The following is a 15,623-nucleotide window of genomic DNA, read 5'->3' on the forward strand; positions in this document are numbered from 1 at the left end:
GCCTGGAAGCAATCCTACCAATCCAGTGTGAAATCTCGTCTCTTAAACTCGCAATTGATCTCCTCCCCGGAACTTCAGAAGAAGAGGCTCGTTTCTTGGAGTTAATCCAATTGGATGAAACCTGTCGTGACGCCGCATTGGCTAACAAAGCCCATAAGAAACGAGTCAAGGCACAGTTCGACAAGAATGTCAAACCCCGTGTCTTCTCAGAAGGTGATTTGGTCTTGCTTTACGACCAAGAATCCGATAAATTGGGAGCTGGTAAATTTAAGTCTTTATGGATGGGCCCCTATATTGTTAAAAGGGTATTAGCAAAAGGAGCCTACGATTTAATGGATTATGACGGAATTCCACTGGCGCAACCTCGTAACGGGTTGTACCTCAAGCGTTACTATGCCTAATAGTAACTTGTATGCTTTTGTTACATTTTTGTTTTCGCTAAAGTGTTTATTTTGGTTAAGTAATCCACTTTTTACATTTATTGTAGATGTCAAATCCATTGGAACCGTGTGTTGGATATGCCGATGGACCGAGTCGTAGTTCGCGGAACCTATCCTCCACAGCCTGGGCCATTTTCGATCCAAGTGGCGAGTTAGTAAGTTTCAGAGGTGTATGTATTGGTCAATCAACGAATAACATCGCTGAGTATAGCGCATTGATAGAACTACTCTCTGATGCCATCACCCATGGTATATGCCGACTAATCGTCAGGCTAGACTCACAACTCGTAATACTGCAACTCACTGGTACCTACTCTGTCCGAAATCCAGCTATTTATCGCAAGTTCCTAAGGGTTAAGATTTTGGAAAGGCAATTTGATTTTATTCAATATCAACACATTTCCAGAAACTTAAACACATTAACCGACTCATTAGAAAACTATGTGTTAGATAGACATTTGCAAAATTGATAAAAAGAAAAGCATCATCAATGTTTCACATATGGATCACATAAACCAGAATAAAACTCCGAAAATCGAAAATATATATAGCTGTTTATGGTTTACATATAATGTTCTGTAACCAAGACAAAATCGGTCATATGACCCAAAAACTCAAAATGCTAGGGGGCACCCTAGTCTAATGATGCTCGTGATAGCAAGTCACGGCCTGTGCAATCATGCGCAAGAGATGAGTCCATCGTCTGGGCACACCGGTAGTATGCCGCTGTAACTGCAACGGCAACTCGTCAATCCTCACATCTGGAATACCGAGAGTAAGGCTCTCGACCTGCTCCTGCACAGCTGAAAGAGTCTCAACCACATCAAGATCGCGAAGAATAACTCTCCCGGCAGCCTCTCCTGCTGGGGCGACAGCTGGCACTCTCGGACGGGCTACTGGGCCAACAGGACCAACATCTGCATGTATACATGAGTTTGATTAAAGTCTTGATAGAATAAAGCACAAGAACATTATAAACAAAAACAATAAACAGTGATATGGTCAGAGATTTTACCAATAGCACCCCACTGCTCGCCAGCCGGCAATACTAAATCCGGATCACCCCGGAAATCCATGCCAACATATGGATACTCGGCATAAGCCATCTCCTGACGATCGAACCACCTAAAGAAGGTATCAGAAAAGGAAATCTGAGACTGGCCTGCATGCCGAGACATGTGAACAACCCATCTCTGCATACGTGGTTCGGTAGGAGAAGGTAAGTCAAGTGCAATGTACTGAGGTTGCATCAGTGGTATCCTCTCCAAGGCAAAGGCGGTCAAAATAGAACCGAACCCAAAGTTCTTCAATCTTCCGATCTTTACCTTGGTCAGCTGTTCTTTCATCACCAGAAGTACTGCATCACACCAGTTGAACAATTTCAGTTGGAGGCATTCCAAGGCATGCTGCATTTAGGACCTGTTGGCTACATGAAGAGAAGCGCTACCGGCCATCCTACCAAAAGTAAACAAGATAGCCCTGAGGGGCCTGTCGGTGACATCGCGGATGACGATCTTGCCGTCTTTACTCGGCTGAGATCCTTCCCTACAATACTGGCGGACATAATCTCTCACAGAATCGCTCCCCCGGACCGAACCTGATAAAGAGATGGGGGCACCTCGCCTCGACAAACCAGTCAAGAAATAGATGTCCACTGCTGTCAAAGGGATGGACTTGCCCCTAATCTGAAAAACTTGGTGGTCGGGATCCCAAGCATCGAGCAAATACTGCAGTAGGTTGATCTGTTGTCTCATGCTAGAGATGCGGAAGAACTTCAGCAAGCCACAGTTCCTCAGTGCGTTCACTATAACTGGATCATGTAGGGCAATCATGTCCTCTTCTTCATGCTCTCATTCTCGCCATGTAAGGGTCATTTTGCTCAAAGATCCCTGCAAAACAAACAAGAGACGGAGTAAGATCCTGATTTTGATGCAAAACAGGCAAAATTTTCATCAAAAAAATATGCAACAAGTGCCTCTTTTTCGCCCAACACACCTGCAGGAGTGGTTCACCTGTGTTGAATGTCAAACTACCTTCATACTGGCTGACATTCAGCGCAGATTTCGCTAGGCACAGGGTGCGTTGATAGGAAAACGAGTTCATGAAACCCCAGGGGTTCAGAAAAACAGGAAAAGAGGCACAGAATGCAAAAAGGAAACCATGAAAAGAAAGAGCTAGGGTTTATCTCCTACCTGGTCCAGACGGCGCCGAGAATTGTCCACAGAATCTCCCGAAATCAACTGATGAAAATCGAAGAGGAAGAGGCACCTCCAAACCTCCAACAAACCAAGTGCAAATGAAATGGTAAAATGATAGGTAAAAACACTTTTTAATTGCTTTTCACGTAGTTCAAGTAAAATATTAGTGTGTCAATCTCATTTTCAAACAAATATTGTTTATTTCTAACTCGTTTGATGAAGCAGTCGAAGATACAGTACTATCTGTTGAAAGAACAAAGCTATTTATGGTAAAAATCCAAAACAAGACCATCATCGAGCAGTTTTAGCACACAGTTCATGCTCGTTAAAAAATAAATGCAAGATCCGAGCAGTTTTAGCGCATAGTTCATGCTCGTTAAAAAATAAACATAAGATCGAGCAAATGTTTCCACCCGTGTTTAAGCTCGTTAAAAAATGAACTATTCCGGTAAATAACCACCGTGAATGTAATATCATCAGCCATTAAAGCCTTGGTCGTGTTTTCCCATCACCTCCACTTTCCCATTGGCCGATCATTCACCTCCATATGATTGTTTACCCATTTTGAGGAACAGCTGCGAAGAGTGATTTCACTAGCCATCCTTGTGACACTGCCGTGATTTGGAAATTCCAATCCTTCCCTGGAATCAGCTGCTACCCCATTTTATCACTCGTTCCTCAAAAGACGAGTCTTCTTTAAGCTCTTTTCATCTGACTCGTAAAATATGAAAAGATTGCCAAGTTTTGGCCTTCCACCTCGTTAAAGTGACCGGAAGAGCTATCCCTCCTCTAGATTTTAATCTTTTTGGACCTGAGGGATTATTGTACAAAAAGATCGAGCGCTTGTTTTATTCGGCTCGTTAAAACTATCGAAAATTCATCCCTTCTGTATTGTTTTATACTTTTTCGGACTTAAGGGATTAGATGACGAAAAAGGACTTTTGGAGTTAACTTTATGTATCTTTTTAGACTCTCTAAAAATGAAAAGGACCGAGTTATCCTTTGTCGTTAGACTCGTTAAATGCATTAAATATCGACAAACTTGTCTTTAGACAAGAACGAGTTTCCCTATCGCTAGGCTCGTTAAAACATAGCGATGGGCTTGCCTGAAGGGCAAGTTATAGAACAAGTATATGTTATCCTCCTCAAGCTTGACAAAAATAAAGAGGTACTGGTCAGCAATGACTGGGGAAAAATTGGGAGAAACTCAAGAAAACTTTGATGGTAGCAAGTCGCTCTTGAACATGACACTTTTCCTCCATACCACAATCGGGTTGGGTTGTTTCATTCACCGGTCACATCACCATGGTCTCGCCATACCATCCATACTTGGGGTAATGCTACCAATCCATCACATCAGTGTCGCCATATGTTCAAGAGAAGTCGTTCAGAGAAGTCACCTGTGTCCCATCCACTACCATACATTATACTCTTTCATGACCGCCACCCTGAATCATATGTCATCAGATCGTTTTCACCTCCATCAAAATCATTAGCTCCATTCCATGTCATCGATGTGGGATTCATTAAGGCCCTCCTTTGACGGATCGCTTCTTGTCAACATCAGCTCATTATCCAAGAAGTTGATCTAGGAACACCCCCTTCAGTACTTTGAAGCTTGCATGCCTCAATGGCAAGTTTCTCACTTCCGGCGACAGGTATACATCAATGACCTTCGACCGAAAGATTTTGCGTGGTGTTCGACGCCAAGTCCTTTATTCACACCACGTGAATTGTACTGCAGTACCTTGAGGGTCATTATCATTATCGGTGACTCCTCTCGCGCTTGTTAACAGTTTACATCATTGACTGGTAATCAAGCGATGTCTTTCCATGTTCGACTTCAGAGCAATTCTCACATGGATCGACTTGTACTTAGAGTGAAGATCGGACGATATTGAAGACCCCGGGTCTAGTTTCATCCATCCGGGCTGCGATATATATTCAGAAAATAAAGACATGGAAATGTACAGCTTTGCAGCACAGATAATCATCCTACCAAAAGGATGATGGATCTATCAGAATCATCAGACGATTGTCTATTATATGTACATGAAAATTAATTTATAAAGCTGAGCATGGGAATGCCCGCCTCGGCTAGATCATGAAAAAAGTATTAAAATAATGTATTGTATTGTATTGTATTACAGGTCTCCTCCCAGCAATGAAAGAACTTCGGATCCTCCTAATAAAGCATTTCACCTGATAAACGGTCTCATACTTTAGGGGGCAACTGTTATAGACATTTTTGTGCCTTACAGCTATAAGAATGAAATGTCCATAATCCAAGGGATCCAAAGTCCCTAAACATGTTGTTCCTACCCCTAGAGGAACAAGGCTAACAAACCACAGCAATTCACAGAAGTTCTCCACCAGAAACTGCTCAAAAACAAGTCAATTCAGGATCAATTTAGAAGCTCCACTAGTTGCCTGCGTTGAAATGCAGAGGCTACACTGGCTAGTTGCATTGCAATGCAGGTGGAAGCACTACCAGGGTGCGCTGAGCGGGAAATGACAAATGTCAGGGTCTCTTGTGAGAGGTGTCAAGACTGTGGAAGCTTCCAGAATCTTCGTCCATGACACTTGCCTTGCTGAGTTCGACTAAGTGATGAGTAAGAGGCTCTTAGTCTCCAAGTGGAAGTAAGAACTGACAGAGAGAGAGGACACTAGTCAGATCACAAGCTGACTCATCCTCACTCCAAACATCTATATATGGATCTCTTCTCCATGAGATCTAGAGGCTGATTTTTGGTTATTGCAAAGAATTGCTGCTAGTTTGAGATTGATATCATTTGGTGCTTAATGCTTTGAAGGGAGGTGAAGATAGGAATTTCATTTGCTGGGAAGGAGATGCTGGATTGGAACTCTCTTGGTTGTATCTCCTCCTGAACCTTGTTATTCATCAATAAAGCTATCTTGGTTTCTCCTATATGCTGATGTGTCTTTGATGTATGATTGCATTAGTGTATTTGGTTTATTTCTAATCCTGAACTAGTTATGAATATGAATCTATGTCTTTGTGTAGTGTTCCCTTCTTATGATCTTGCAGGAACCTGTTGAAGCTGGGCGAGCGAGAAGGCAAGTAGCTGGGAACTCTCAAAGAGAAGAGAAACCGAATCGAGGGACAAACGGAAGACACCGGTTAGTCCATCCATCTCTCTTCATTCTTAATTCATAAAGGAAGAATACTAGAATAGTTGTTTCTGTTTGTTGCTAAGGCACTGTCACACCTTAGGTGGATAAGATCATCCTGCATAGGCATTTTTCCCCACAACACTCTGTTACACACAATACAACTCAGATCTGATCTCCAAATCTCTTCCACTGCTTGCCTGCCTCCACTGCTCAATACCTGCACAAGAACTGATGAGAATGGCTTACCAAACTCGCTTTTCACCTGCAAAATAGTCACTCACTCTTTGTTGGACGTGAGCACAAGCTATAATGTGGGAAAATACGTGAGCAAACTCATTGGCATACTCAATCCCTTGATTGTGCAAGATCTGGTGCACAACTATAGTCACAACTGATAGCAATCTGATTCTCTACCACCTGTCCCTATTGAACTGAACATGCACTGACATGCAACTGAGTTAACTGATGTATTCATTAGTTGTATTATGAGTTAATAACTTGTGAATTAATTAATAACTAATTCACCCAACTCATCTCTAGTCTATTTGCCAGTTAGACTAAATACAACTAGTTTAACAAAGCTAAACTGAACACAACTCCATCAACTCCACAATCAACTCCACCAAACTCAACTGATTGAGTTCTAACCGAAGTCATGCATGCAACAACTCAACTGACTCATAAGAAAAGTGTATTTCCTTCTGACAGCTGCATGTGCCACCTCTGTAGCTCAAACTGAAGTGCTCCAAGAGAATAAGATTAAGTTTATAGTCCAAATATTATTGTGAGATAATAATATTTGACTTTTCTATTTTTGACTTTGATCACTCACACTGTGATCACTCACACTTTCATCAAAAATAGAAGTCCATATATTTTTTCCCAACTTGATCAATCATCCATAAACAGCAACCTGCAATCCATAGACATGATCCATATGTCTAAAAATAGACATAGTCTAAAAATAGACTTGCGCCAAAAATAGCCTGCGGGCCCACTTAGTGAAGGTGACTCTTTTCACTAAGCTCCATCATCTTGTTGCAATCTCAACATACTTCACTCTTGAGTTTTAAGAAGTATACCCAAGTGCGTCTGGAGAAATCATCAATGAAAGTTAAGAAATACTTGTAGCTAGAGAATGAAGCAACTGGAAGTGGACCACATAAATCACTATGCACGAGCTGTAAAGGGGCTGAGGTGTTCCAAGAGGCACGTTTTTCAAAACTGTCCTGATGATGTTTTCCGAGTACACATTCGGAACAAACACCATCTCTGCACGATACCATTGGAAGACATGTCACCATATTGTCTTTAAATAGATTCTGAAGAGAGCGATAGTTTAAGTGACCAAATGGATCATGGCAAAGTTTGCTCACTTCATCATTATGAGCAACGAATACTGAGGGAAGATTTGATGACCCAAAGTTGTGAAACTTATACAACCTTGTAGAATCATCAGCAATACCAGTAGCTAAAATCTGTCTAGGATCGAGTCTTAGGTCCTTAATTACAACATCGTGAGGTGAAAATTCAACGATTTTACCTTCACCTGAATGGGTTATCTGATATACAGATAGAAGGTTGCAGGATAAGGTTGGAACACATAATACATCATTAAACTGACCATTGTCTAGATGAACAGTTCCAGTCCCTACAACACTAAGAGATCTATCATCACCAACATATATATTTTTGGTGTTTGTTGTGGGGAAAAATGCCTATGCAGGATGATCCTATCCACCTAAGGTGTGACAGTGCCTTAGCAACAAACAGAGACAGCTATTCTAGTATTCTTCCTTTATGAATTAAGAATGAAGAGAGAGATGGATGGACTAACCGGTGTCTTCCGTTTGTCCCTCGATCCAGCTTCTCTTCTCTTGGAGAGTTCCCAGCTACTTGCCTTCTCGCTCGCCCAGCTTCAAGAGGTTTCTGCAAGATCACAAGAAGAGAACACTACACAAGACATGGATTCATATTCATAACTAGTTCAGGATTAGAAATAAACTAAACATACTAATGCAATCATACATAAAAAATACATCAGTATATAGGAGAAACCAAGATAGCTTTATTGATGAATAACAAGGTTCAGGAAGAGATACAACCCAGAGGGCTCCAATCCAGCATCTCCTTCCCAGCAAATGGAATTCCTATCTTCACCCCCTTCAAAGCATTAAGCACCCAATGATTCCAATCTCAAACCAACAGCAATTCTTTGCAATAACAAAATTCCAGCGTCTAGATCTCATGGAGGAGAGATCCATATATAGATGTTTGGAGAGAGGATGAGTCAGCTTGAGATCTAACTAGTGTCCTCTCCCTCTGTCAGTTCTTGATTCCACTTGGAGGTTCTTGCTTCCACTTGGAGATTTGGAACCTCTTACTCATCACCAGTCGAATTCCCTGAGCCAAGTGTCATTTTGGAAGCTTCCTGGGTTTTGACACCTTGAGAAATGAACTTGCCACATGTCCAATCTCGCTCAGCGCAGGTAGCCAGTGTTTCCTTTGACATTCAGCGCAGGTAGCCAGTGTTGGCTTTGACATTCAGCGCAAACAGCTAGTGGAGCCACTGAAATGATCCTGAATTGACTTGTTTTTGAGCGGTTTCTAGTGGAGAACTTCTGTGAATTGCTGTGGTTTGTTAGCCTTGTTCCTCTAGGGGTAGGAACAACATGTTTAGGGACTTTGGATCCCTTAGATTATGGACATTTTATGCTCAATGTTGTAAGGCACAAAAATGTCTATAACAGTTGCCCCCTAAAGTATGAGGTTGTTTATCGGGTGAAATGCTTTATCAGGGGGATCTGAAGTTCATCCAATGCTGGGAGGAGACTTGTAATAAGATACAATACAATACATTATTTTTCATACTGCTTTCATGATCTAGCTGAGGCGGGCATTCCCATGCTCAGCTTTATAAATTCATTTTTCTATACATAGAACAGACAATCGTCTGATGGTAGACTGATAATTTTGATGAAATTATCATCCTTTGAGTAGGATGATTATCTGCTGCAATGATGTACATGTCAATGTCTTTATCTTTCCTGAATATATATCGCAGCCCGGATGGATGAAACTAGATCCGGGGTCTTCAAACTCGTTCGATCTTCACTCTAAGTACAAGTCGATCCATGTGAGAAATGTTCTGAAGTCGAACATGGAAAGACATCGCTTGATTACCGGTCAATGATGTAAACCGTTAACAAGCGCGAGAGGAATCACCGATAATGATAATTATCCTCAAGGTACTGCAGTACAATTCACGTGGTGTGAATAAAGGACTTGGCGTCGAACACCACCCAAAATCTTTCGGTCGAAGGTCATTGATGTATACCTGTCGTCGGAAGTGAGAAACTTGCCATTGAGGCATGCAAGCTTCAAAGTACTGAAGGGGTTGTTCCTAGATCAACTTCTTGGATAATGAGCTGATGTCGACAAGAAGCGATCCGTCAAAGGAGGGCCTTAATGAATCCCACATCAGTGACACGGAACGGAGCTAATGATTTTAATGGAGGTGAAAACGATCTGTGACATATGATTCAGGGTGGCGGTCATGAAAGGATGAAGGATAATGTATGGCAGTGGATGGGACACGGTTGACTTTTCTGAACGACTTCTCTTGAACATATGGCGACACTGATGTGATGGATCGGTAGCATTACCCCAAATATGGATGGTATGGCGAGACCATGGATGTGACCGGTGAATGAAACAACCCAACCCGATTGTGGTACGGAGGAAAAGTGTCATGTTCAAGAGCGACTTGCTACCATCAAAGTTTTCTTGAGTTTCTCCCAATTTTTCCCCAGTCATTGCTGACCAGTACCTCTTTATTTTTGTCAAGCTTGAGGAGGATAACATATGCTTGTTCTATAACCTGCCCTTCGGGCAAGCCCATCGCTATGTTTTAACGAGCCTAGCGATAGTGAAACTCGTTCTCGTCTAAAGACAAGTTTGTCGCTATTTAGTGATTTTAACGAGTCTAATGACAAGGATAACTCGGTCCTTTTCATTTTTAGAGAGTCTGAAAAGGTACATAAAGTTAACTCCAAAAGTCCTTTTTCGTCATCTAATCCCTTAAGTCCGAAAAAGTATAAAACAATACAGAAGGGATGAGTTTTCGATAGTTTTAACGAGCCGAATAAAACAAGCGCTCGATCTTTTTGTGCAATAATCCCTGAGGTCCAAAAAGATTAAAATCTAGAGGAGGGATAGCTCTTCCGGTCGCTTTAACGAGATGGAAGGCCAAAACTCGGCAATCTTTTCATATTTTATGAGTCAGTTGAAAAGAGCTTAAAGAAGACTCGTCTTTTGAGGAACGAGTGATAAACAGGGTTAGCAACTGATTCCAGGTACAGGTTGGAATTTTCCAATCACGGCAGTGTCACAAGGATGGCTAGGTGAAATCACTCTTCGCAGCTGTTCCTCAAAATGGGTAAACAATCATATGGAGGTGAACGATCGGCCAAATGAAAAGTGGAGGTGACGGGCAAACACGACCAAGGCTTTAATGGCTGATAGTATTACATTCACAGTGGTTATTTACCGGGATAGTTCATTTTTTAACGAGCTTAAACGCGGGTGGAAACACTTGCTCGATCTTATGTTTATTTTTTAACGAGCATGAACTATGCGCTAAAACTACTCGGATCTTGCGTTTATTTTTTTAACGAGCATGAACTTTGTGCTAAAACTGCTCAATTCTTGCGTTTATTTTTTAACGAGCATGAACTGTGTGCTAAAACTGCTCGATGATAAGTTTGCATGCCCCCAGCATAACAACGCAAATCGAGGTGCATGCCCCCCAAGCTTCATTGCATTCAACTTGGTGGTTGGAATGAAGGTTTACCTTTGATACTCGGAAAGGGGATTTGTTTCATTTTGTAATGAGGTTGACACAGTAAAATAACTATCCTAATGACTCCTTGTTTCATTTTTTAACGAGGTTGACACGAGATAAGAACCGTCCTCGGAGCCCATTATATTTACAGTATTTCTATTAGGGCGATGATCCATGCTGACAAAATGTTTAGGAATCTTCCGAATCCATTAGATATAGAAGATTTCATAGTGTAGGTTTCCACTGTGGCTACTTCCGCCAGATTACTCGCAGGCGGTAGGGCAAAAGTACCCATTAAGGCAGGGTCTTTTAGGAGACCTACTCCGATGTTTTGAAGCGAATGATTGCTTCCATGGATCATTGGAATGCTTCCCGTAACTTGTGAACTGTCGGGGAGGAAAGTTTGTTGGTCAACGACTGTAATTCCTCCTTGAAAGGGAAATGCAATCTTCCTGAAGTAGGTCGACACAACTGCGGCCATGGCATATATCCAGGGCCTTCCCAGTAGGATGTTGTAATCGAGGTTTCCATCAATTACTTCAACATCAATTCCTACTGTTTTGCCCCCTAGTTCAACTTGCAAGTTACTTAAAATCCCATATGGAGCGTATGATCGTCCATCAAATGCTTTTAACGTCGTTGACGATCTCGACAAGGGTGGTGAGCCTAAATTTTTCCAGCAACTCATCGACATAATACATGTAGATGCCCCCTCATCAATAATTGTTCGATGAACAGTTTTGTTGAGGGCTTTCACTTGAATAAGGAAAGCTAGTTGAGCTGGTAACATAGGGTCATATCCTTTATGATCAAACGCCACAAGATTGGAATCCACTGGGCCTATCCCACCTATTGCTGATAATAAAGTTTGCTCTTGGGAGGGGCAATTTTGCGGTACCTCAAGTGTCGACATAGCAGACGGTGATTGGGCCAGGTCCTCTATTATATTATAATTTTGTGCTTCTTTGGCACGAGGATTAAATGTCGATTTGTGTACTACTCCCTTTGGCGACTTTATCATTGGTTCAGGAATGATGGGTGGTACAACTTTGGTCAAAGTTGTCGTCGAACTACTAGGTTGTTCATTAGCCTTGTTATTCGACAGCTGTGGATTCCCGTAATCTTTATTCCTTGTCAAAGCATCATTTTGCTGCTTTGAGACAGAAAACATAAGCACTTGGGATCGGGAAGTATTTTGATTAGCAACTAGTTTGGTTCCCGGGTTTGGAAACGGATCAGTCAATACTACTGAGGTTTTCAAACTCTTAAAGAATCTTTTAAGCTCAGCTTTGTATGGACAATCTCTCATCCAATGATCCTCATCGCATATATGACACCCCGCAGGGGGTTTCCTTTTTCTCCCTTTCTTTTTCTTCTTTCCCCCTGGTTGCTTCAGTTGTTTACCCTTGTCGGTCGATGCGGCATTTACTTCCGAGGCAAGAAGTTCCTCATTTGCATTTTGACTGGAAATCTTATGGGCCCTTTTAGATGTAGCTTTTGTCGATTTCGTGTCTGTCATGCCAATCATGCCATCGATGGCATGAGAGTCATTGTTTGATTTAGGAGGAGGAGGAATTGAGAATTCCGGTCTAGGGGCATCAGGTATTTTGTCGTAGAGCGTGCTAGACTGAGTATAGACCAAGTCCAGATATTGCGCACGAGCGATGACTTTCTCTTCTGTTATGAAGTAAGGATTTGATAAACCATTCAGCTAATAGCTGGTCGGGAACGTACGTTTTTACCATCCTACGACGACGTCGCCACTCATGTATATGATCAGATATGTGAGTGGTCGTTGTCTGTTTGAAGTTGGTTAGGAGTTCCGTTCCCGTTTCATACCTTATCGGTAATTGAAAATGGGTTAAGAAAGTCGTGGCTAAGGTACTGAAGTTGTCGAACGAAGCTCTGGGCAATTCAATATACCATTTTGCCGCTGGACCAGTTAACGTCCTCTGAAAAAGGCGAAGCCTAATCAAATCATCGTTTAGGGTGTTTGATGAACACCACATATGAAATGCATCACATGATTTGACGGATCTTCACCCGGATTTCCATTAAATTTAGGAATATCTGACGGAAGTTTATGCGGAATCGCTGGCCACCAAGAGGCATAAGCAATTGGATCATTCGTCAGCGGGTTTAGATCTGGTAATTCTAGAGTTGCTACAAAGGGCAACTGTTGATTCAAGTTAGGCGAAGCATACCCAGGATACAATGGAATTTCCTGAGCAGTGGGTCTTTGCATACCAGCATAATGCTGGCAACTTTGACAAGGTTGATGGGCATAACCACTATAATATGGTTGCCCATTACTTACAAAGACTTGTTGCTCAGGTCCTTGATATGATTGCTGGAATGGCGGTTGTTCTGATTGAACCAACCCTGGTTGTTGGACCATTTGCTGTTGTCCAATACTGGATGATTGACCAAGATGAGGAGTCATAGTACTTGTTTGAGCCTGAGTCGCTCCAGATAAGGAGGCACTAACCTGAGGTTGTGATTGAGTCGTTGAGACAAGAGGCTGTTGTATTGCAACAGGTAGCGCTTGTACTTGCGACGCAGTCACCATAGCAGGTATAATGGGAATATTCGACACAGGGTGGACTGGTTGCATTGAATATACAACCCTTGGTTGCTGAGGCAGTATTGGTACCCAACCGCTGGATGTAATTCCAGTTTGACCTGAACTTTGTTGTAAACTCCCATATGGTTGTTCTCTGGGAGGGAATAATGAAAAGGCATACTGCCCTCCATATGGTGGCAATCCAGTGCTTAAAGGGCAGGTTGGCCTTTGAAGACACATTGGATCAATTTGTCGAGTTTCAACATAAGAAATACCAGATGATAATCCGGATGAAGAAATAGGAACTAACCATGTCGTCGAAGCAGTCCCTGATGGGACTCCGGCTTGTTGTTGATAACTTGCCGGGACAGATGGTATACCATCGAACATCATTGGGGTAGCAGCAGGAACCTTTGCCGTTGCTGTGTCGGATGACACAGTCCTGGATGTCGATGGTTGTTCAGACATGTCTAGTCTATCCAAAAGATTTTCTAGCGATTCTACAAGAACTTACGATGAAGAGAGACTAACTTCGAAGATCAACGAGGGAATGGTGATGATTATTCCGTTTAAAATAAATTTTAACGACGCTTAGACACAACCTGCTTTTTCAATTTTAAAGAGTCGATAAAAAGCAAAAGATGACTCTAGTCTCCTTCAATGTTTTAACGAGCCCGAAGTGACAAATGCTCGGATGGACTTTTTCCGTTATAGAGTCTGAAAAAGGCCAAAAGGAACTGTTATGGAGTTCTAGGCAGAGGGTGTGCCAAAATTTTCGCAAAACCGCAGAATACTTTTTAGGGTACGGGCGGTCGATCTTCCTGAATGCTGTGTTCAGTGCATTGCGATCAATAGGGCGGCCGACACGGCTTCCTAAGGATAAAGGTTTTATGCCTATAGGGGTCTCCCAATATATACGCGACGGTACATGGGAGCACAATCCGTACTGGCTCTATCGTCCCTCAGGAGGAATCACCCACCATCAACGAGATCGACAGTCACCAGGCTTTACGACGTCGGAACACGTCTCTAGCCTAGACCTCTATGTTGTGCGTTATGTTGCAAAGCGTTGTTAAGTTCATTCAATTTATTTTAGGTTGATCTTTTTAGAAGTTTGCCTTTTGAGGTTCACCACGAGATGTATGATACAATTCCTAAATGCAGTCTAAAGATGATAAGCAAGCTTTATATCTTTTCAACTTTGAAAATCCTAGCTACTAAGGGAAAAGAAAGACACCATCTTTTCTCAAAGAGCAATCAGCACACTCTAATGCACTTTTCCTAAATCAGACATGCAAACTATCAAGATGCAAATGCACAATGCAGGTGTTTGTTTTCCGCTTTCTTAGTATTGATGCCTACGAAGAAAGCTTTTTGTACAACTTTGAATTTGCTTTTAAATGACAAATACAAACAAGTTTACTTTTTCGAAATCAGAGAGGGTAGAAGAGATTACAACACTTAACGATTTCTGAAATGAATACTTGTTTCGACACTTAAAAGAGACAAACTCAAACCAAAAGCAAAAGTAAATGTATCATCAACTGCAAACAGCCAATGAACTCTCTCCTAAGATCACAATCCACAGATCTGAATCAAGGGCTACAGGATGACTATTTCACTCTTGCAAAGGAAAACTGCAAATGACGCCACAAACACATAAAAACACTCACATTCTTTTTGTACAAAAGGAGGTGGAATTTAAGCAGAGAAAAGGAGTTATCAGACTGGTACCTATGCTAGTTACAGGCTGCAAAAATCAGAGATCAAAACAAGGCAAAACAGAGCATGTTGGCATTTTGGCACAGGTGTGGCACTATGGTACAGGTGTTGTCCTTGATGGCAACTGTCTTTGATGACAGATCTCCGTTCAGACTACATAATGAAGAGAAATCTCATATATGCAGGTTAATTAAGTCCAAATTGCGTATACACGCTGGTGATCTGCATACTAAGTAGCGTATACGCAGGAGATCTATATACTAAGGCGCGTATACACGCAGATGCATGAACAGAAAAGAGCGTATATGTCGGGAAGCTTCCTTTTGGTCCATGGTAGTTAGTCCTCGGTACTTGAGCCTATGTCTTTGGACCAAAGTATCTCGACAGACGTGTTGATCCCTAGTTTTTTAAGTTAATGGTATTGGATCTCTATGGTTTTGGCTCTTGGTATTGAGCAAGGCCTAAGGCTATATAAGGAGAAGAAGATCATTAGGTAAATATATCTTTTGGAAAAGGCTTGAATATCTGAAAAAGGAAGAGATCTGGTATGCAGGTTCTGGGTTGCTTGATCTAAGCTAAGGAGAGATCACATCGGTTGATGGAAGACTAGATCTAAGGATAGATCGGGATCTAATGGTTTGAAATGCACTATTATGATATGATTGATTATGCGTATTTCTAGATCTGCATACTGACGCAATGTTATGTTCTGGGTCTAACTG

Source organism: Pinus tabuliformis, chromosome 5_2 (genome assembly GCF_031772625.1).
Source record: "Pinus tabuliformis cultivar Carrire ecotype Pingquan chromosome 5_2, CPIR1, whole genome shotgun sequence".
In the NCBI taxonomy this organism is placed as follows: Eukaryota; Viridiplantae; Streptophyta; class Pinopsida; order Pinales; family Pinaceae; genus Pinus; species Pinus tabuliformis.